The following is a 22,814-nucleotide window of genomic DNA, read 5'->3' as shown; positions in this document are numbered from 1 at the left end:
AAAAGATAAATTAACTAATTTTTTTTAAAAAATTTATAAAAATATCTATTAATTCCTTTACACTAGGAATTACAGTTTCCTCATTTAAATATTTGAATTCCAATATGGTGCGAATTTCTCTTTCATCATTTAAACTTATCTATAAAAAGATAAATTTAACTAAAACCCTTCTTTAATTTTTGAATAAAATATACATTATTTTAGCATCACAATTTTTCTCTGACTTCATTGGAATACATGGATTTCCATTGTCATGGGGATTACTCTTTTGACATAAAAATGGATTATTAGAAATTTCTCTTTTTTCTAATTAAATATTTATGCATAAACATTAAAATCAAATTTTCCATGATTATAATGAGAATCATTGAATTAATCTAGGATGATTAATCCTAGAATATGGTAGGAAGTCCTCTTTTCATATTATGAATGAAAATGATTTATGTGTTAATTTTTTAAAAATTTTACTATAGCTCCGCTGCTACGATTACTGATAAATCTCAATAATTTGAAAGCATAAAGTTTAGTAATGATTAGAATAACCATTAATTGGATCAATATCCAATTATGGACTTGTTTCTTAATTTTTTCATAAATTAAATAGCATAAAAGCATTAAAAAGCCACTTATTTGGCCTCTAATTTGACAAGCATAGAAATTACTTTTAGATTGGAGAATTGTTTCATGAGAAGATTCATTTGAATATAGAATAGGTCATACGAATGACCATTCTTTGGAGGGGGGAGAGAGAGAAATGCTTAGAAAACATTGTAATTTAAGCATAAATGGGAATTTATGTGTTTTATCACTACAATTCATTAAAGAACTTCAATTGTATTCAAAAGCCATTCATTTGAATGCTTCTCAAGCTTGAGAGGGGTTGAGAAGAGAGAAACATTTGGAGATTAAAGAAAAATAGACCATAAACCACATTTTACCTCCTAGATTGCTTGATTCTTTGATCAAAGTAGAGGCCCCCAACCAATCAATTGGTTTGGTATGTTGATGAAGTCTCCAAGGAAGATTGAAGAGAGAGAGAGAAGCTCCAATCTCTTCAATTTGTAGAGGATTTTTAGAGGATAATAGAAAATAAGCTTATCTTAGAGTAATACCGGCATAGTTTAGTTCGTAGATGAGAATACAAAAGAATGAGGGCCTATTTATAGGTGAGGGAGGCCACTAGCTGAGTCCAACTGAGACCTAGAATTTTTCATCTTCAATTTGGTGAATTTGGACAAGTTTTGGACCAGCTTGGCTCCCTTTTTGATTTGGTTTGATCTAGGAGAGAGGAGAGATAAAAATATCATATTATTTTTTAGTTTAAAACTCATCCACACATGTGAAATAGGTGCCTTCTTGAAGGACCCCCTTCTCCTTACCAATGTGTCAAAAATGAATGATTACTCTAAAATATCTCATTTTTTATTAATACTTCATAATTTTTAACTGAATCAAGTACTTAGTCAACTCTTCATCTTTTGTGGGCATTTACTCATTTTTGGGTATTTTCTTTTATTCTTTGGATTTATCTTATCCCTACACTTGGATTAATCTTATTGGTCCATAGGAATCTTAATCCAAAATTTTCAGAAAATCTTGAGCCTTAGGCTAAGGTCTTCTAAATCATTTTTAATTAATTCCAATTGCACCTTGGAAAATCTATTTTGATTATCTGTTTCAGGGAAACATTTTTTTGATATTTGTAGAATTTATTTATCCAAAAACATCCCAATATTGATTTACCACTCTCTAGAATTTTTATCTCACTAGGCCAAACAAGGAAAAATAATATTTTCTTGCATTCAGAAACATAGAATGATTACAAGGGATTGAAGTAGAGGCTTAATTGTTATTCAGGCGTTGAGGAGGAATCTTACATCCTCTGCCACTTGAAAAACACGAGATGTCCTCATCTCGCAAAGTGGGGGTAATCCTTCACTAACTCTTCTTCTTTCTCCCAGGTGGTGTCTTCTGGAGGGAAGAACTTCCACTTTACTAAGAATTCTCTGAGGACTCTGCTCCTGAGAATCTTCTCCCGAACGTCAAGGATTACCTTAGGTTGGAGTACCATTTGGCCTTGAGTTGAAGAGATCAATTGTTCATCATCAAGCATGTGACTCGGGCTAGGTACATACTTCTTAAGCAAACTAACATGGAGTACATCATGTACCTTGAGATGGGGAGGCGAAAGAAGTTTGTAGGCTAGATCACCCACTTTCTTTATGATAGCATATAGCCCACAGTATCTGGGAGAGAGCTTCTTGTACTTCCCTACTAAGGATAAGGAACTTCTTTTTGGTCATACACTCAAATGAAGACCATATCTGACTCTTCAAAGTCTCTCTTGAGAAGGTTAGTTAAGGGGGAGGCTATCTGAGCATACCTAGGTATAAAGATCCTATACCATCCGCCGGTTAACCCTGGGAATCCTCTGACTTCTTTTATTGACTTGGGTTCTGACCATTCTACGACTGCTTGGATCTTTGTGGGGTCAGGAGAAATCCCATCCTTTGACACTATGAATCCCAAGTATTTCACCTAGTCAATAGAGAAAGAATATTTGCTCTTCTTTTGCAAAGAGTTGGTGTTTCCTTAGGATATCTAGGACCTTGCCCACATGATCTTCATGGGTCAGCAGTATTCTTTGAGTATACCAAGATATCATCAAAGAAGACAAGAACAAAATCATCCAAGTATTATCTTGCATAAGACAATTGAATGTCACCGGGGCATTAGTCAATCCAAACGGCATGACTGTGAACTCATAATGCCCATAGCGAGTATTGAATTTTGTCTTTGGGATGTCCTGCTCCTTGATTTTGATCTGGTAGTACCCGAAGATTTGAGATCTATCTTTGTGAACATTTGGGTCCCACTTAACGATCCAGAAGTTCATCAATCCTAGGAATAGGATACTTATTCTTAATTGTTAATTGATTCAGTCCTCTGTAGTCAATAGAGAGTCTTAACGTTACATCTTTCTTCTTTTGAAAGCAAACGGGCGCACCCCAAGGTGTGACATTGGGTCTGACGAATCCCTGTTCTAAAACAGTTGTCTTAATTGTTCCCTAAGTTCTATGGGTTCAGGGGCTTGCATTTTGTATGCACGTTGGGATACTAGTAGAAGCTGAGCTCCGCGAGTTAATTCGATCTCATGATCTAATTCACGAGATGGAGGCATCTTAGTCAGCTCTTCAGGAAACACATCTATATACTCACTTAACCACACTGGTCCTTTATCCTTGCATTTTATGTCTATTGGATTCATTTTAACAACATACACAGCTTGCCTCTTTCTGAGCCCTTTTAATAATTTGAAAGCCTTGACTAATTGTAGCACTGGGGATCCGAAAATTCCAATTCCTTGAACTTTATTCCCGTGGAGGTCAAGGAAAGAGATGGTTCTTTTGTGGGCTGACAATGAATGTCAGCCTGATTCTTTTGGAACCAACCCATTCCGAGGATTCCATCATATATTCCCAAGGGTAAGACTTTGAACTGGCACTCTGACGTTCCCATCTAGGGTAAATTGAATAAGGTCACTCTCAAGGTGAGTGAAAAGAATCTTCCCACTAGCTAATTCCACTTGCATAGGTTTCCCTGATTTTTTATTTTTAGGACTAATTTACGTAGACATCCTAGGGAAATAAAAGAATGAGTACTGCCTGAATCAATCAAAAGAATGAGTACTGCCTGAATCAATCAAAAGCTTGAATCGCTTACCCTGGTACTCTGCTGGAGTCAAGAGGACTGAGAATTGACGGTTATTCCCCTGATGCTCTATTGTTGCATAGATCTATCCTTTCTCTTCCTCTACTTCCTCAGCTATGGTGACTTCTCTGGCTGCTGCAGTCTGAGGTGGAACTCTCTCTCTTTGGTTATTCCAATTCTAAGAGGGAATTTGGAGACTACTTTGCATGGAGGTTGCAGGCTGAGCTGGCACTCTTCTTGGGCTACCTCGATTCTGGCATGGGGGACCCTAATTGTGGACTGATATGAAGGAGTTGGCCTCTGAACTCTGGGACCCTGGCTTCCTTGGCCCACCAAAGGAGATGGGAAATCCTTGAGCTGGTGCCCAAATCCCTGACATCCAAAGTATTTGTTCTCGCTTCGAAGCTATTCCCTTTGCATTCTGGAGAGAGCCGGAGTTCTTGAGAATGTATTTCGGGGGAAGGGTCTTCCTTCATTTCTAAAGCTTCCCATCTCCACATTCTAGTTAGGACCTTGGTGTCTCTTTGGTGGCGGAAAGTTAGAAGAACTTCTTGGTGTCTCAAATCTTTTAAAGGATGAGGGAGCTAGCTTTGGCGGGACTTTTACGATGAAGGCTTTGACAAAGTCCTTCGCTATTTTGACAACTTCTGCCATGGACACTGGCTTGGCATTCTTGACCAGTGTGTCCAAGGGTTTGTTCATTCCCCGAATGAACCTGGCCCATGAGTTGCTCTTCATCTAGAGGTGGTGAATATTTGAGTAGAAGAGCAAAGGCCTGGTGATATTCCTTGATGGTTTTTCTCCCCTGCTTTAGCTCTAAGAATTCGTTCATTTTGGTTTCCAAAAACCCAGGGAGACAAAATCTCTTCCTCAAATAGGTTTTAAGGTCGTTCCAGAAGTGAGTATTCTTGTCCAGATGGTTGGTGTCACAATGGTTCCTCCATGCTACCCTGGCTATTTCCACTATTTTTAGCCTGGCAAGAGCCATTTTGCTCGGCTCATTGTAGCCTATGACATCAAAATATTCTTCCATAGCTTCCACCCATTTCTCCCAAGCCTCTCCCAGGTTCTCCCCTTCTCCTTTGAAGGGTCTTGGGCTGAGTTCTATGAAGAGCCTTGCGAATGTCAGGGTCAAGCTCATCATCTTCAGAGAGAGGGTCTAGCTGATGGCCACGATTTCCTCATCTTATGATTCTGCCAAAAATGATATATTATTAAATTTTTATTTTGATATCATCCATGAGATCCTAAGACTAAAGGGATTTGGAAAACAATTTCTTAAACAAGATAAATGATCTTATTGGAGATCTATGACATATGTCTGGTAATAAATTTTTCTTTATCAGTTCGTCCATAAACAATCACTTATACAACAGGGAATTTTTCTCCAGAAAACATTTCTTTATTTATATAAAAGTTGCAATATGTACATAAAGTAGCTCGGCTCCAAAAATCAAAATCTCCTCAGGAGACGCATAAGACGGCGGTATTGGTGTTGCCATGCCCTGATACAAACGTTCACTTACCTGCCAAGGGAGCTATTATCTTCTCCTTAGGAATAAAGCGACTAAGGAGTCTGTAGATTTGGCATGAAAGTATGAAATTTCGAGGCATTGAATGATATAGAATGACACCATGTACCACTGTCAGCTTCATCAGAATCATGGCCAATGAGAGGTTTTGCCTCAGCATTGCACGCTGGTCGCAAGAGGTGTGGACATACTACCTCAGCATTGCATGCTGGTCACAAGAGGCGTGGGCATATTGCCCTACAAACTACTTATACTGTCGTCTCTCTGCTGGGTCAGGAAAATATAAATCCTCGAAATGGCATGCAAGTCTGACTCGGCTTGTTCGAGTTGTAGCGGAAGAGATGAGATGTTTGAAGGCGAACACAATCATGTCTTGTGAGACTGGGTAAGGTCAGGAATACCAGATAAGTATGGAACTTCCATCTAAATAATAATAATTTCTTTGATCAAAAATTCTTTATTAATGAGACTTGCGGAATAAAAATACATTATGAAAAATGCTATTTCTAAGTTTTTTTTTCAATTTCTGATAAGAATTCGTTTATCCTTATTAGCTTTCACATAAAAGCTCCGATACCAACTACTGTGAGGTCCCTTCCCCCTCCGCGGTGCACCCGCCCGCGGCGTCGCCCTCTCGTGCGAGGCGGGGATCCACACTCGGGGCCTCGCCCGCCGCCGCGGATGTCCCGAGACGAGAGGCTAGCCCGGACGGTGGTCCCGCTCAAAAGACTCCCCTCGCTCGCGCGATTTCGCCATGGGAAAAATCTTCTAACGAGGAATTACTCTAATGAGTCAAAGTCTTAACTAGTTAAACTGATCTGACCGAACTTGAAGTCACATAGTTAGATCAAGAAGAGACTTGCACTTGGTCCACGGAATCACCACTTTTTTTCTCATTTACGAGGCATAGCCGTTCTCCCATAGAACAAAATCTTCTTAGGATTTAAACTAATTAACGTAATTAATCGTATCTAGTTGTCTCTCAAGAATCCTCCGATCTAGCCTACTAACCCCAACTGGCCCATGGATTTAGCCAACCACCCGACCATTGTATTGGTGGGATTCCTTTATAAAGATTTGGTTGTGTTTTTGCCGGAGTACTAAGGAAAAGAGTTCCCAGGCCCCCTAGCTGGCGATTCATGCAAAAATTAAGGTAGGCATACCACGTACACACCCAAAATGAAATTACTATTTATAACACATTCGATCGGCTTTAAAACAATCCTTCAATAGAAATCATAATATTTTTTATCGTCATTTTCCCAAAATTTCGAGTCCATTGTATTACAATAATATCCTCTGGACTCTCCATTGAAGACCAGCTGGCCAACCAACGAGATCCAGTATCAAAATTTGGTTCCTAAAAATCTTTCCTTTTAGTCCATCCGAAATCTTCCTCGATGTACGCATGGGTGTCCTAGCAATCGCGAGCCCTTGTATTGCTTGGTCAAAACCCTCTAAGATCCTCCTTAGGTGTCCTAGCACTTCACTCAGGGACCGCTTCGTTGGTCCTCGCCCATCGTACCGAAAGCACACCATTTTAATCGTACCGAGGCTGGTCAAGACCTCGGCAGGCTTTGCCGCGAGCGACGTCCCTTGATGACTCCCCCCCACCAGTTGTTCCAACGAACCTCCTCTTAGAAAAACATAAGCCAAATGCTTCCTCCAGCATTCTGGCGTAAAACAGTCCTTTGAATAAAAAAAACAGAGGTTCTAATGCAAGTAAAATTCCAATTTGAGATTGGTTCCAAAAACCCTTTTTCTATAATTCCCAATTTCATAATGAGGATCCTTGATCCCTCATCAGGGTAATCTACCCATCATTCAGTCTGATTGTCCAACTAGATTCTTGGTGAGTTCGATCAGGAAAAACTAGTTTAGTTTTGATAGTCTATTCTTTGTGATTAGAAATTGGAATTGGTCAGAAGTTTTTACACTTGATTCAGATCGAGAGATGAACAAGTAGGTTTACTGTCCGTCCTTCTCGTAGTCTAATCAAATTCATTCAGTTTAGTTCTACAAGGATTCCCTTCAAATAAACATCTAGTTTTGGGTAAATATCCATTTAGTGATTTTACTAATTAAAATATCCAAAGATATTCCTTCTATCACATAATTTCTCAACCTTAATTCATTAGATAGAATTATGGTGGAAATTCATCTTTTGACACTAAAATTTAGTTCAAATCCATCTTTTCTTAATTATCATAAAAAATCTTCTTTTTAACTAAATATCATATCTATTTTGTTTTGGAATAAACTTGAAATCCCTCTTTTTCTCATTTTAATGAGTGCAATCCAATTATCATGGGAATTCCTCTTTTACCATAAATTAAATCTATTTAAAATTCTTCTTAAAAATAACATAAAATATCTATTAATTCCATTAAGCTAAAAATTCTAATTTTCTCATTTAAATATTTGAATTCTAATATGGTGGAGATTCCTCTTTCATCATTTAAATTTATCTATGCAAAAAGATAAATTTAACTAAATTTTCTCTTAAAATTTAAATAAAAATATTCATTAATTCCTTTACACTAGGAATTACACTTTCCTCATTTAAATATTTGAATTCCAATATGGTGGGAATTCCTCTTTCATCATTTAAACTTATCTATGCAAAAAGATAAATTTAACTAAATTTTCTCTTAAAATTTAAATAAAAATCTCTATTAATTCCCTTACACTAGGAATTATACTTTCCTCATTTAAATATTTGAATTCCAATATGGGGGAAATTTCTCTTTCATCATTTAAACTTATCTATCAAAAGATAAATTTAACTAAATTTCCTCTTAAAATTTAAATAAAAATCTCCATTAATTCCTTTACACTAGGAATTACACTTTTCTCATTTAAATATTTGAATTCCAATATGGTGGAAATTCCTCTTTCATCATTTAAACTTATGTATGCAAAAAGATAAATTTAACTAAATTTTCTCTTAAAATTTAAAAAAAATCTCTATTAATTCCTTTACACTAGGAATTACACTTTCCTCATTTAAATATTTGAATTCCAATATGGTGGGAATTCCTCTTTCATCATTTAAACTTATCTATAAAAAGCTAAATTTAAATAGAATCCTTCTTAAATTTTTAAATAAAATATACATTATTTTAGCATCATAATTTTTCTTTTACTTCATTAGAATACATGGATTTTCATTGTCATGGGGATTACTCTTTTAACATAAAAATGGATTACTAGAAATTTCTCTTTTTTCTAATTAACTATTTATGCATAAATATAAAAATCAAATTTTTCATGATTATAATGAGAATCATTCAATTAATCTAGGATGATTAATCCTAGAATATGGTGAAGTCCTCTTTCCATATTATGAATGAAAATGATTTATGTGTAAATTTTTCAGAAATTTTACCATAGGTCCACTGCTATTACTAATAAATATTAATAATTTGAAAGCATAAAGTTCAGTAATATCTCTATGATTAGAATAACCATTAATTGGATCAATATCCAATTATGGACTTGATTCTTAATTTTTTCATAAATTAAATAGCATAAAAGCATTAAAAAGCCACTTATTTGGCCTCTAATTTGACAAGCATAGAAATTACTTTTAGATTAGAGAATTGATTCATGAGAAGCTTCATTTGAATATAGAATAGGTCATAGGAATGACCATTCTTTGCGAGAGAGAGAGAGAAATGCTTAAAAAACATTATAATTTAAGCATAAATGGAAATTTATATGTTTTATCACTACAATTCATTAAAGAATTTTAATTGTATTCAAAATACATTCATTTGAATGCTTCTAAAGCTTGAGAGGGGTTGAGAAGAGAGAAACATTTGGAGATTACAGAAAAAAAGACCATAAACCACATTTTGCCTCCTAGATTGCTTGATTCTTTGATCAAAGTAGAGGCCCCCAACCAATCAATTGGTTTGGTATGTTGATGAAGTCTCTAAGGAAGATTGAAGAGAGAGAGAGAAGCTCCAATCTCTTCAATTTATAGAGGATTTGGTATGTTGATGAAGTCTCCAAGGAAGATTGAAGAGAGAGAGAAGATCCAATCTCTTCAATTTATAGAGGATAATAGAAAATAAGCTTATCTTAGAGTAATACCGGCATAGTTTAGTTTGCAGATGAGAATACAAAATAATGAGGGTCTATTTATAGGTTAGGGAGGCCACTAACTGAGTCCAACTCAGTTCTAGAATTTTCCAGCTTCAGTTTGGGTGAATTTGGACAAGTTTTGGACCAGTTTGGCTCCCTTTTTTATTTGGTTTGATCTAGGAGAGAGGAGAGATAAAAATATTCTATTATTTTTTAGTTTAAAACTCATCCACACATGTGAAATAGGTTCCTCCTTGAAGGGCCCCCTTCTCCTTACCAATGTGTCAAAAATGAATGATTACTCCAAAATATCTCATTTTTTATTAATACTTCATAATTTTCAACTAAATCTAGTACTTAGTCAACTCTTCATCTTATGTGGGCATTTACTCATTTTTGGGTATTTTCTTTTATTCTTTGGATTTATCTTATCCCTACACTTGGATTAATCTTATTGGTCCATAAGAACCTTAATCCAAAATTTTCAGAAAATCTTAACCCTTAGGCTAAGGTCGTCTAAATCATTTTTTATTAATTCTAATTGCACCTTGGAAAATCTATTTTTATTATCTATTTCAAGGAAATTTTTTTTGATATTTGTAAAATTTATTTATCCAAAAATATCCCAATATTGATTTACCACTCTCTAGAAATTTTTATCTCACTAGGCCAAACAAGGAAAAATAATATTTTCTTGCATTCAGAAACATAGAATGATTACAAGGGATTGAAGTAGAGGCTTAATTGTTATTCAGGCTGAGGAGGAATCTTACATCCTTCCACTTGAAAAACGCAAGATGTTCTCATCTCGCAAAGTGGGGGTAATCCTTTGCCAACTCTTCTTCTTTCTCCCAGGTGGCGTCTTCTAGAGGGAAGAACTTTCACTTTACTAAGAATTCTTTGAGGACTTTGCTCCTGAGAATCTTCTCTTGAATGTCAAGGATTACCTCAGGTTGGAGTACCATCTAGCCTTGAGTCGAAGAGATCAATTGCTCATCACATCAAGCATGTGACTCGGGCTAGGTACATACTTCTTAAGCAAACTGACATGGAATACATCATGTACCTTGAGATGGGGAGGCAGAAGAAGTTTGTAGGCTAGATCGCCCACTTTATTTATGACAGTATACGGCCCACAATATTTAGGAGAGAGCTTCTTGTACTTCTCTACTAAGGATAAGGAACTTATTTTTGGTCGTACTCAAATGAAGACCATATCTAACTCTTCAAACCCTCTATCTGACCTCTTTTTATCTGCATAATGCTTTTGTCTACCTTGGGCTGCCTTTATATCTTTACGGATTTATTGCATCTACTGGTCCATGTTATAAAGCATTTGTCTGGACATTTCGACTCTGATCAATGGGTCAGACCAAGTCAACGGTGTAAGGCAATCTTGTCCATACAAAGCTTTCCTAATGAACCACTTCTTGGATTCCCTACCCGCAGCATGACCGAAGGATATCTTCTATTACCTGATTTACCCAAAATTTTCAGAAAATCAGTTTCAAGGTGATAGGCTGTGCTAAGATCCACGAAAGTTCCTACTGCTTCAAAGAACGCAGTCCAAAATTTTGATGTGAATTTGGAATCTCTGTCACTTACTATCCTCGTGGGTAAACCATGCAATCTGAAGATCTCCTTAAGGAAAACTCTAGCAACATCCACTGCAGAGTTGATTGGAAACTTTGGTTAGCCTATCAACTACCATAAAAATGGAGTTGATTGCACTGAAGGTAATCCAGTGATAAATTCCATACTGATGCATTCCCACTTCATCCGTGGAATGTCTAGAGGCTGTAGATTCCCTGGCATCTTGACTCTCTTTGCCTTGACTCTTTCGCACATCAAGCATTTCTGCACATGATCAAGTACTTTCTTTTTGAGTTCTGGCCAGAAGAAGCTTTTCTTCACAGACGTATAGGTTTTTATAAACCCTGGATGTCCAACTATCAGGCTATCATGGGCTTCTCTCAGAATTCTTTCCTTTATTCCCTCATCATTGGGGATACATAGCCGATTATTATAATACATGCATCCTTCATCTAGTTTGTATCCAAGAACTCGACTCATTTCCCGAGGAGGAGATTAAAGAAAAAAATACCATAAACCACATTTTACCTCCTAGATTGCTTGATTCTTTGATCAAAGTAGAGGCCCCCAACCAATCAATTGGTTTGGTATGTTGATGAAGTCTCCAAGGAAGATTGAAGAGATAGAGAATCTCCAATCTCTTCAATTTGTAGAGGATTTTTAGAGGATAATAGAAAATAAGCTTATCTTAGAGTAATACCTTTGTTCGCATATGAGAATACAAAAGAATGAGGGTCTATTTATAGGTGAGGGAGGCCACTAACTGAGTCCAACTCAGTTCTAGAATTTTCCAGCTTCAGTTTGACTGAATTTGGACAAGTTTTGGACTAGTTTGGCTCCCTTTTTGATTTGGTTTGATCTAGGAGAGAGGAGAGATAAAAATATCCTATTATTTTTTAGTTAAAAACTCATTCACACATGTGAAGTAGGTGCCTCCTTGAAGGGCCCCCTTCTCCTTACCAATGTGTCAAAAATGAATGATTACTCCAAAATATCTCATTTTTAATTAATACTTCATAATTTTTAACTAAATTTAGTACTTAGTCAACTCTTCATCTTATGTGGGTATTTACTCATTTTTGGGTATTTTCTTTTATTCTTTGGATTTATCTTATCCCTACACTTGGATTAATCTTATTGGCCCATAGGAACCTTAATCCAAAATTTTCAGAAAATCTTGACCCTTAGGCTAAGGCCTTCTAAATCATTTTTAATTAATTCCAATTGCACCTTGGAAAATCTATTTTGATTATCTATTTTAGGGAAATAATTTTTTGATATTTGTAGAATTTATTTATCCAAAAATATCCCAATATTGATTTATCACTCTCTAGAATTTTTTATCTCACTAAACCAAACAAGGAAAAATAATATTTTCTTGCATTCAGAAACATAGAATGATTACAAGGGATTGAAGTAGAGGCTTAATTGTTATTTAGGCTGAGGAGGAATCTTACATCCTCTCCCACTTGAAAAATGCGAGATGTCCTTATCTCGCAAAGTGGGGGTAATCATTCGCCAACTCTTCTTCTTTCTCCCAGGTGGCGTCTTCTAGAGGGAAGAACTTCCACTTTACTAAGAATTCTCTGAGGACTCTGCTCGTGAGAATCTTCTCCCGAACGTCATACCTCATGTTGGAGTACCATCTGGCCTCCTTTACTCGAAGAGATCAATTGTTTATCTCAAGCATGTGACTCGAGCTAGGTACATGCTTTTTAAGCAAATTAACATGGAATACATCATGTACCTTGAGATGGGGAGGCAGAAGAAGTTTGTAGGCTAGATCACCCACTTTCTTTATGACAGCATATACGGCCCACAGTATCTGGGAGAGAGCTTCTTGTACTTCCCTACTAAGGATAAGGAACTTCTTTTTGGTCGTACTCAAATGAAGACCATATCTGACTCTTCAAACTCTCTCTCTGACCTCTTTTTATCTGCATAATGCTTTTGTCTACCTTGGGCTGCCTTTATATCTTTATGAATTGATTGCATCTGCTGGTCCATGTCATCAAGTATTGTTTTAAAGATAGCTGATGCTGAGAAAAGAGGCAATTTCATATTGGGTGTGTAAGTGGTGTGACTAGTTTTATGTTTGCATGAACATCTCGCTAGGGGACTTGGGAACTCTTTTCCCTGGTACCCGAGGACAAAACCTAACCAAATTCCTAATTGGATCCCATCACTACAGTGGTTGGGCAGTTGGCTAACCCATGGGATTGGATGGGGTTAGGCTGGACTGATGGATCCGTAAATCGAGACTCAATTTCTGTTTAGTTCGATAGATGAAGTAAATTCCGAACAAAAATTGTTCTATGGAAAAGACTCAACAGCTAAGCCTTTCAATGAGGAAAAAAGTGTTGGTCTCTATGATCCAAGTACATTCTTTTCCCCTCTGATCTGACCATGGGACGACTTACGAGTTCGGTCAGATGAGCTCAGTTAGTTAAGGCTTGACTACGTTAGGGAAAAGTTATCCTGGTGGAATCGCCCGTGCTTTTCGAGCAAAGGAAGTTTTTTCAGGTTCGGTTTTGGAAAAATCGATGGATTAGTCTCTTGTTTGGATATCCATGGTGGGCGAGGCCGCGAGTGTGGGACCCTGCCCCGCGCAAGAAGTGCTACTTCCATTGCTAGCATCCCTGAATTTGTTGCGCAGTGGGGACATGGACCTTACACCTCAATAAATGAGTCGAGTTCTTGGATACAAACTAGATGAAGGATGCATGTATTATAATAATCGGCTATGTATCCCCAATGATGAGAGAATAAAGGGAATAATTCTGAGAGAAGCCCATGATAGCCTGATAGATGGATATCCAGGGTTTATAAAAACCTATATGTCTGTGAAGAAAAGCTTCTTCTGGCAAGGACTCGAAAACGATGTACGTGATCATGTGCAGAAATGCTTGATGTGCCAAAGAGTCAAGGTAGAGAGAGTCAAGATGCCAGGGAAACTACAGCCTCTAGACATTCCATAGATGAAGTAGTGGGAATGCATCAGTATGGACTTTGTCACTTGATTACCTTCAGTGTAATCAAGTTACAACTCCATTTTTGTGGTAGTTGACAGGCTAACCAAAGTTGCCCATCTGATTCCAGTGAAAGAAACATACTCTGCAGTGGATGTTGCTAGAGTTTTCCTTAAGGAGATATTCAGATTGCATGGTTTACCTAGAAGGATAGTAAGTGAGAGAGATCCCAAACTCACATCAAAATTCTCGACTGTGTTCTTTGAAGCAGTAGGAACTTTCTTGGATCTCAGCACAACCTATCACCTCGAAACTGATGGCCAGACAAAAAGGGTGAATCAGGTAATAGAATATATCCTTCGATCATCATGCTACGGTGGGAGGGAATCCAAGAAGTGGTTAAGTCATTTGCATGTGGTCAAATTTGCTTATTACAATGCTTCTTATCATCGCAGCATTAGGATGAGTCCTTTCAAATCTTTGTATGAACAAGATTTCCTTACACCATTGACTTGGTCTGACCCATTGTGATCAGAGTCGAAATGTCCAAACAAATGCTTGATGACATGGACCAGCAGATGCAATCAATCCGTAAAGATATAAAGGCAGCCTAAGGTAGGCAAAAGCATTATGCAGATAAAAAGAGGTTAGAGAGAGAGTTTGAAGAGTCAGATATAGTCTTCATTTGAGTACAACCAAAACAAAGTTCCTTATCCTTAGTAGGGAAGTACAAGAAGCTCTCTCCCAGATACCGTGGGCCGTATGCTGTCATAAAGAAAGTGGGCGATCTAGCCTACAAACTTCTTCTGCCTCCCCATCTCAAGGTACATGATGTATTCCATGTCAGTTTGCTTAAGAAGTATGTACCTAGCCCGAGTCACATGCTTGATGATGAACAATTGATCTCTTCGACTCAAGGCTAGATGGTACTCCAACCTGAGGTAATCCTTGAAGTTCGGGAGAAGATTCTCGGGAGCAGAGTCCTCAGAGAATTCTTAGTAAAGTGGAAGTTCTTCCCTCTAGAAGACGCCACCTAGGAGAAAGAAGAAGAGTTGGCGAAGGATTACCCCCACTTTGCGAGATGAGGACATCTCGCGTTTTTCAAATGGGAGAGGATGTAAGATTCCTCCTCAGCTTGAATAACAATTAAGCCTCTACTTCAATCCCTTGTAATCATTCTATGTTTCTGAATACAAGAAAATATTATTTTTCCTTGTTTGGCCTAGTGAGATAAAAATTTCTAGAGAGTGGTAAATATTTATTGGGATATTTTTGGATAAATAAATTTTATAAATATAAAAAAATGTTTAATCAAAATAGATTTTCCATGGTGCAATTGGAATTAATTAAAAATGATTTAGAAGACCTTAGCCTACGGGTCAAGAATTTGTGAAAATTTTGGATTAAGGTTCCTATGGACCAATAAGATTAATCCAAGTGTAGAGATAAGATAAATCCAAAGAATAAAAGAAAATACCCAAAAATGAGTAAATGCCCACATAAGATGAAGAGTTGACTAAGTACTAGATTTAGTTAAAAATTATGAAGTATTAATAAAAAATGAGATATTTTGGAGTAATCATTCATTTTTGACACATTGGTAAGGAGAAAGGGGGCCCTTCAAAGAGGCACCTATTTCACATGTGTGGATGAGTTTTAAACTCAAAAATAATAGGATATTTTTATCTCTCCTCTCTCCTAGATCAAACCAAATCAAAAAGGGAGCCAAACTGGTCCAAAACTTGTCCAAATTCAGCCAAATTGAAACTGGAAAATTCTAGAACTCAGTTGGACTCAATTAGTGGCCTCCCTCACCTATAAATAGACCCTCATTCTTTTATATTCTAGAACTTAGTTGGACTGAGTTTGTATTCTCATCTGCGAACTAAACTATGCCGGTATTACTCTAAGATCAGTTATTTTCTATTATCCTCTACAAATTGAAGAGATTGGAGCTTCTCTCTCTCTTCAATCTTCCTCGAAGACTTCATCAACATACCAAACAAATTGATTGGTTGGGGGGCCTCTACTTTGATCAAAGAATCAAGCAATCTAGGAGGTAAAATATGGTTTATTTTTTATTTTTCTTTAATCTCCAATTGTTTCTCTCTTCTCAACCCCTCTCAAGCTTGAGAAGCATTCAAATGAATGGCTTTTGAGAATACAATTGAAGTTCTTTAATGAATTGTAGTGATAAAACACATAAATTTCCATTTATGCTTAAATTATAATGTTTTTTAAGCATTTCTCTCTCTCTCTCCCCCCCCAAAGAATGGTCATTCCTATGACCTATTCTATATTCAAATGAAGCTTCTCATGAAGCAATTCTCTAATTTAAAAGTAATTTCTATGCTTGTCAAATTAGAGGCCAAATAAGTGGCTTTTTAATGCTTTTATGCTATTTAATTTATGGAAAAATTAAGAATCAAGTCCATAATTGGATATTGATCCAATTAATGGTTATTCTAATCATAGGGATATTACTAAACTTTATGCTTTCAAATTATTGAGATTTATCAAAATTTCTAAAAAATTAACACATAAATCATTTTCATTCATAATATGAAAAGAGGACTTCCTACCATATTCTAGGATTAATCATCCTAGATTAATTGAATGATTCTCATTATAATCATGGAAAATTTGATTTTTATGTTTATGCATAAATAGTTAATTAGAAAAAAGAGAAATTTCTAGTAATCCATTTTTATGTTAAAAGAGTACTCCCCATGACAATGGAAATCCATGTATTCCAATGAAGTGAGAGAAAAATTGTGATGCTAAAATAATGTATATTTTATTTAAAAATCAAAGAAGGATTCTAGTTAAATTTATCTTTTTATAGATAAGTTTAAATGATGAAAGAGGAATTCGCACCATATTGGAATTCAAATATTTAAATGCAGAAAGTGCAATTCCTAGTGTAAAGGAATTAATAGAGATTTTTATTTACATTTTAAGAGAAAATTTAGTTAAATTTATCTGTTTGCATAGATAGTTTAAATGATGAAAGAGGAATTCCCACCATATTGGAATTCAAATATTTAAATGCGAAAAGTGTAATTCCTAGTGTAAAGGAATTAATAGAGATTTTTATTTAAATTTTAAGAGAAAATTTAGTTAAATTTATCTTTTTGCATAGATAAGTTTATATGATGAAAGAGGAACTCCCACCATATTGGAATTCAAATATTTAAATAAGGAAAGTGTAATTCCTGGTGTAAGGGTATTAATAGAGATTTTTATTTAAATTTTAAGAGAAAATTTAGTTAAATTTATCTTTTTGCATAGATAAGTTTAAATGATGAAAGAGGAATTCCCACCATATTGGAATTCAAATATTTAAATGAGAAAAATGTAATTCCTAGTGTAAAGAAGTTAATGGAGATTTTTATTTAAATTTTAAGAGAAAATTTAGTTAAATTTATCTTTTTAAGTTTAAATGATGAAAGAGGGATTCCCACCATATTGGAATTCAAATATTTAAATGAAAAAAGTGAAATTTTTAGCTTAATGGAATTAATGGATATTTTTATGTTATTTTTAAGAAGAACTTTAAATAGATTTAATTTATGGTAAAAGAGGACTTCCCATGATAATTCGATTGCACTCATTAAAATGAGGAAAAGAGGGATTTCAAGTTTATTCCAAAACAAAATAGGTATGATATTTAGTTAAAAAGAAGAATTTTTATGATAATTAAGAAAAGATGGATTTGAATTAAATTTTAGTATCAAACGATGGATTTGAATTAAATTTTAGTGTCAAAAGATGAATTTGCACCATAATTCTATCTAATGAATTAAGGTTGAGAAATTATGTGATAGAAGGAATATCTTTGGATATTTTAATTAGTAAAATCACTAAATGGATATTTAGTGATTTTACTAAAATCACTAAATGTGATATTTACCCAAAACTAGATGTTTATCTGAAGGGAATCCTTGTAGAACTAAACCGAATGAATTTGGTTAGACTACGAGAAGGACGGACAGTAAACCTCCTTGTCCATCTCTCGATCTGAATCAAGTAAAAACTTCGTGAGAAACAATTCCACAAAGAATATACTCACACATTACATTTCCTAGAATACTAGTGATGTGTGAGGGTACCTTAGCATCATATGAAGGAGAGACTACCGAAACTAAACTAGTTTTTCCTAACCGAACTCACCAAGAATCTAGTTAGACAATTAGACTGAATGATGGGTAGATAACGCTGATGAGAGATCAAGGATCCTCATTATGAAACTGGGAATTATGGAAAAGTTTTTTTGGAACTAATCTCAAATTAAAATTTTACTTACGTTAAAACCTCTGTTTTTTTTTTCAAAGGATTGTTGTATGCCATAATGTTTGTGGAGGAAGCATTTGGATTCTTGAGAGACAACTAGATATGATTAGTTAACGTTAATTAGTTTAAATCCTGAGAAGACCTTGTTCTGTGGAATGGGATCAGCGTGACTGTGCCTCGTAAATGAGGAAAAAAATGGTGATTCCATGGACCAAGTGCAAGTATCTTCTTGATCTGACTATGTGACTTCAGGTTTGGTCAGATCAGTTTAACTAGTTAAGACTTTGACTCGTTATAGTAATTCCCCGTTAGAAGATTTTTCCCATGGCAGAATCGCCCGTGCCTTTCGGGTGAGGGGAGTCTTTCAGGCCCGGATGGGACCGCTCGGGCTAGCCTCTCGTCCTCCCGGACATCCGCGGAGGGCGAGGCCCCGAGTGTGGATCCCCGCCCTGCCGGCGGGAGGCCGATGCCGCTTCCGTCGGCACATGCACCGCGGAGGGGCCAGGGACCTCACATTTGGAATTAGAGCTTTGTTGAAAGCTAATAAGGATAAACGAATTCTTATCAAAAATTGATAACAAAAACTTAGAAAAAACATTTTTTATAATGTATTTTCATTTCGCAAGTCTCATTAATAAAGAATTTTTAATCAAAGAAATTATTTTTTTAGATGGAAGTTCCATACTTATCTGGTATTCCGACCTCACCCAGTCACAAGACATGACTGCGTTCGCCTTCGAACATCTCATCTCTTCTACTTTTGCAACTTGAACAAGCCGAGTCAGACTTGCACGCCATTTTGAGGATTTATATTTTCCTAACCCAACGGAGAGACGACAGCATAAGTGGTTTTGCAGGGTAGTATGTCCATGCCTCTTGCGACCAGCGTCGTGCAATGCTAAGACAGAACCTCTCACTGGCCATGATTCTGATGAAGGTGAAAGTGGTACATGGGGTCATTCTATATCATTCAACGCCTCGGAATTTTAGACTTTCATGCCAAATCTATAGACTCCTTAGTCGCTTTATTCTTAAGGAGAAGATAATAGCTCCCTTGGCAGTAAGTAAACGTTTGTATCAGGGCATGGCTATGGCCCACCAATACCGCTGTCTTATGCGTCTCCTGAGGAGATTTTGATTTTTGGAGCCGAGCTGCTCTATGTACATATTGCAACTTTTATATAAATAAAGAAATATTTTCTAGAGAAAAATTCCCTATTGAATAAGTGATTGTTGACGAACTGATAAAATCTGTTACCGAACATATGTCATAGATCTCCAATAAGATCATTTATCTTGTTTAAGAAATTGTTTTTCGAATCCCTTAAGTCAAGATCTCATGGATGATATCAAAATAAAAATTTAATAATATATCATTTTTGGCAGAATCATGAGACAAGGAAATCGTGGCCGTCAGCCAGACCCTCTCTCTGAAGATGATGAGCTTAACCCTGACATTTGCAAGGCTCTTCATAGAACTCTAGGACCCTTCAAAGGAGAAGGGAAGAACCTAGGCAAGGCAGGGGAGAAATGGGTGGAAGATATGGAATAATATTTTGACGTCACAGGATACGATGAGCGAAGCAAAATGGCTCTTGCCAGGCTAAAAATAGTGGAAACAGCTAGGGTAGCATGGAGAAACCATTGTGACACCAACCGTCTGGATAGGAATACTTAGTCTTAGAACGACCTTAAAACCTATTTGAGGAAGATATTTTGTCCCCCTGGGTTTTTGGAAACCAAAATGAACGAATTCTTAGAGCTAAAGCAAGGGAGACAAACCATCGAGGAATATCACCAGGCCTTCGCTCTTCTACTCAAATATTCACCACCTCTAGATGAAGAGCAACTCATGGGCCAGGTTCATTCGGGGAATGAATGAACCCTTGGACACACTAGTCAAGAATGCCAAGCTAGTGTCCATGGGGCAGAAGCTATCAGAATGGCGAAGGACTTTGCCAAAGCCTTCATCGTAAAAGTCCCGCCAAAGCCAGCTCCCTCATCCTTTAAAAGATTTGAGACACCGGGAAGTTCTTCCAACTTTCTGCCTCCAAAGAGACACCAAGGTCCTAACCAGAATGTGGAGACGGGAAGCTTCAGAAATGAAGGAAGACCTTTCCCCCTTGAAGTACATTCTCAGGAACTCTAGGTCTCTCCAGAATGCAAAGGGAAGAGCTTCAAAGCGAGAACAAATGCTTTGGATGTCAGGGAATCGGGCACCAGCTCAAGGATTGCCCATCTCCTTCGGTGGGCCAAGGAAGCCAGGGTCCTAGAGTTTAGAGGCCGACTCCTTCATATCAGTCCACCAATCAGGGTCCCCCGCGCCAGAATCGGGGTAACCCAAGAAGAGTGCCAGCTCAGCCTGTAGCCTCCATGCAAAGCAGTCTCCAAACTCCCTCTTAGAATTGGAATAACCAAAGAGAGAGAGTTTCACCTCAGATTGCAACAGCCAGAGCAGTCACGATAGCTGAGGAAGTAGAGGAAGAGAAAGGATAGATCTATGCAGCAATAGAGCATCAGGGGAATAACTGTCAATTCTCAGTCCTCCAGACTCCAGTAGAGTACCAGGGTAAGTAATTCAAGCTTTTGATTGATTCAGGTATTACTCATTCTTTTATTTTCCCAGGATGTCTGCGTAAATTAGTCCTAAATCAAAAATCAGGGAAACCTATGTAAGTGGAATTAGCCAGTGGGAAGATTCTTTTCACTCACCTTGATACTGACCTTATTCAATTTACCCTAGATGGGAACGTAACAGAGTGCCAGTTCAGAGTCCTACCCCTGGGAATATATGATGGAATCCTCAGAATGGATTGGCTCCAAAAGAATCAAGTTGACATTCATTGTCACAAAGGAACCATCTCTTTCCTTGACCTTCACAGGAATAAAGTTCAAGGAATTGGAATTTCCGGATCCCCAGTGCTACAATTAGTCAAGGCTTCCAAATTATTAAAAGAGCTCAAAAAGAGGCAAGCTGTGTATGTCATTAAAATGAATCCAATAGACATAAAATGCAAGGCTAAAGAACCATAGTGGTTAAGTGAGTATGCAAATGTGTTTCCCGAAGAGCTGACTGAGATGCCTTTTCTTGTGAAGTAGATCATGAGATCGAATTAACCCGCAGAGCTCAGCTACTAGTAGCCCAGCATCATGCATACAAAATGCAAGCCCTACTCGTAATGGTCTAAATGAGCACCACAACACACTTGGCACCCTTCCTCACCTATCGCTTCACCTGTAAATGGAAAATGAGTGGAAAATTAGGAATGCTTATTTCCCCTTTCAAAACAAAAGGATGCGAGACATTGGTCATGGTCCAAAATTCACATGTCACCCAATCAAGGATAGGCCGGAACTTATGGAACCATCTAATTACCAAAATCATGTCTGCCCCTACAAGAGGAGCTACCTTGAAATCGTGCACAAACTCAACCTATTTCAGTTTGAATATCAAATTGTATGAATTTTATCACACAATTACAACCTTTTAGTGCTTCTTGATAAATTTTTGATATATTTGGCTTCTCGATTGATTCTCATTAGCCAAATAGCTGATACCAACTGTAAGATCCCTGTCCCCACCGCGCAACGGATTCGAGGTGCTAGCACAGTGGAAGTAGCAAGTGGAAGTAGCACATCTTGCGCGGGGCAGGGTCCCACACTCGGGACCTCGCCCACGGATATCCGGACAGGTGACTAATTCCTCATATCTTCCAAAACCGAACTCGAAAAAACTTCCCTTACCCAGAAGGCATAGGCGATTCCTCCAGGATAAAATTTTACTCTAACGTAGTCAAGGTCATTACTGACCAAACTGATCTAACCAAACCTAAAGTCCCTTGGTCAGATCAAAGAAGAAAATTGCACTTGGATCATAGAGACCAATGCTTTTTTTCTCATTGAGAGGCAGAGCCGTTGATTCTTTTCCATAGAACAATTTTTGACCGGGATTTACTTTATCTAACGTACCATAACAGAATTGAGTCTCAGATTTAATGATCCATCAGTGCAGCCTAACCTCATGCAGTCCCATGGGTTAGCCAACTACCCAACCACTGTAGTGATGGATCCAATTTAGAATTTGGTTAGGTTTTGTCCCGGGTACCAGGGAAAAGAGTTCCCACGCCCCCTAGCCAGATATTCATGCAAATTCAACATTAGTCATGCCACTTACACACCCAATATGAAATTGCCTTTTTCTTAAATTTAGCCATCTTTAAAACAATCATTTAATGAAACCATTGTGTCACTGATCACAATCATTTAATGAAACCATTGTGTCACTGATCACAATCCTCAAAATCTCTGGTTGAATCCTTATTTCCAATCATTCCTTCATCGGTGTACTTATGGCATCATTGGCAACCAGAACGCTCACCACCTGTTCACTCAGGGGACTTCTCGATAGTTTCAGCTCATAGTAATTGGCAATATATTCACATAACAAGATGGAATCTCCATGGAAGATTAGCAAGATCAACCAATAGATCCATATAAAAGAGTCATGGACTCATCCGTTTTGAAGACCAGCAAGGTCATTTATGCATCTATTTATGCATAAAATCAAAATTGATGAAAATAACTCTTTTGAAATAAAAATAGATTTCTTTATGCCTCTTTCTATGCA

The sequence above is a fragment of the Cibotium barometz genome, chromosome 33 (assembly GCF_041138505.1).
Source record: "Cibotium barometz isolate CiBa-2024 chromosome 33, ASM4113850v1, whole genome shotgun sequence".
Lineage (NCBI taxonomy): Eukaryota > Viridiplantae > Streptophyta > Polypodiopsida > Cyatheales > Cibotiaceae > Cibotium > Cibotium barometz.
The sequence above is the reverse complement of the archived record's forward strand: the minus strand, read 5'-3'. Positions refer to the sequence as shown.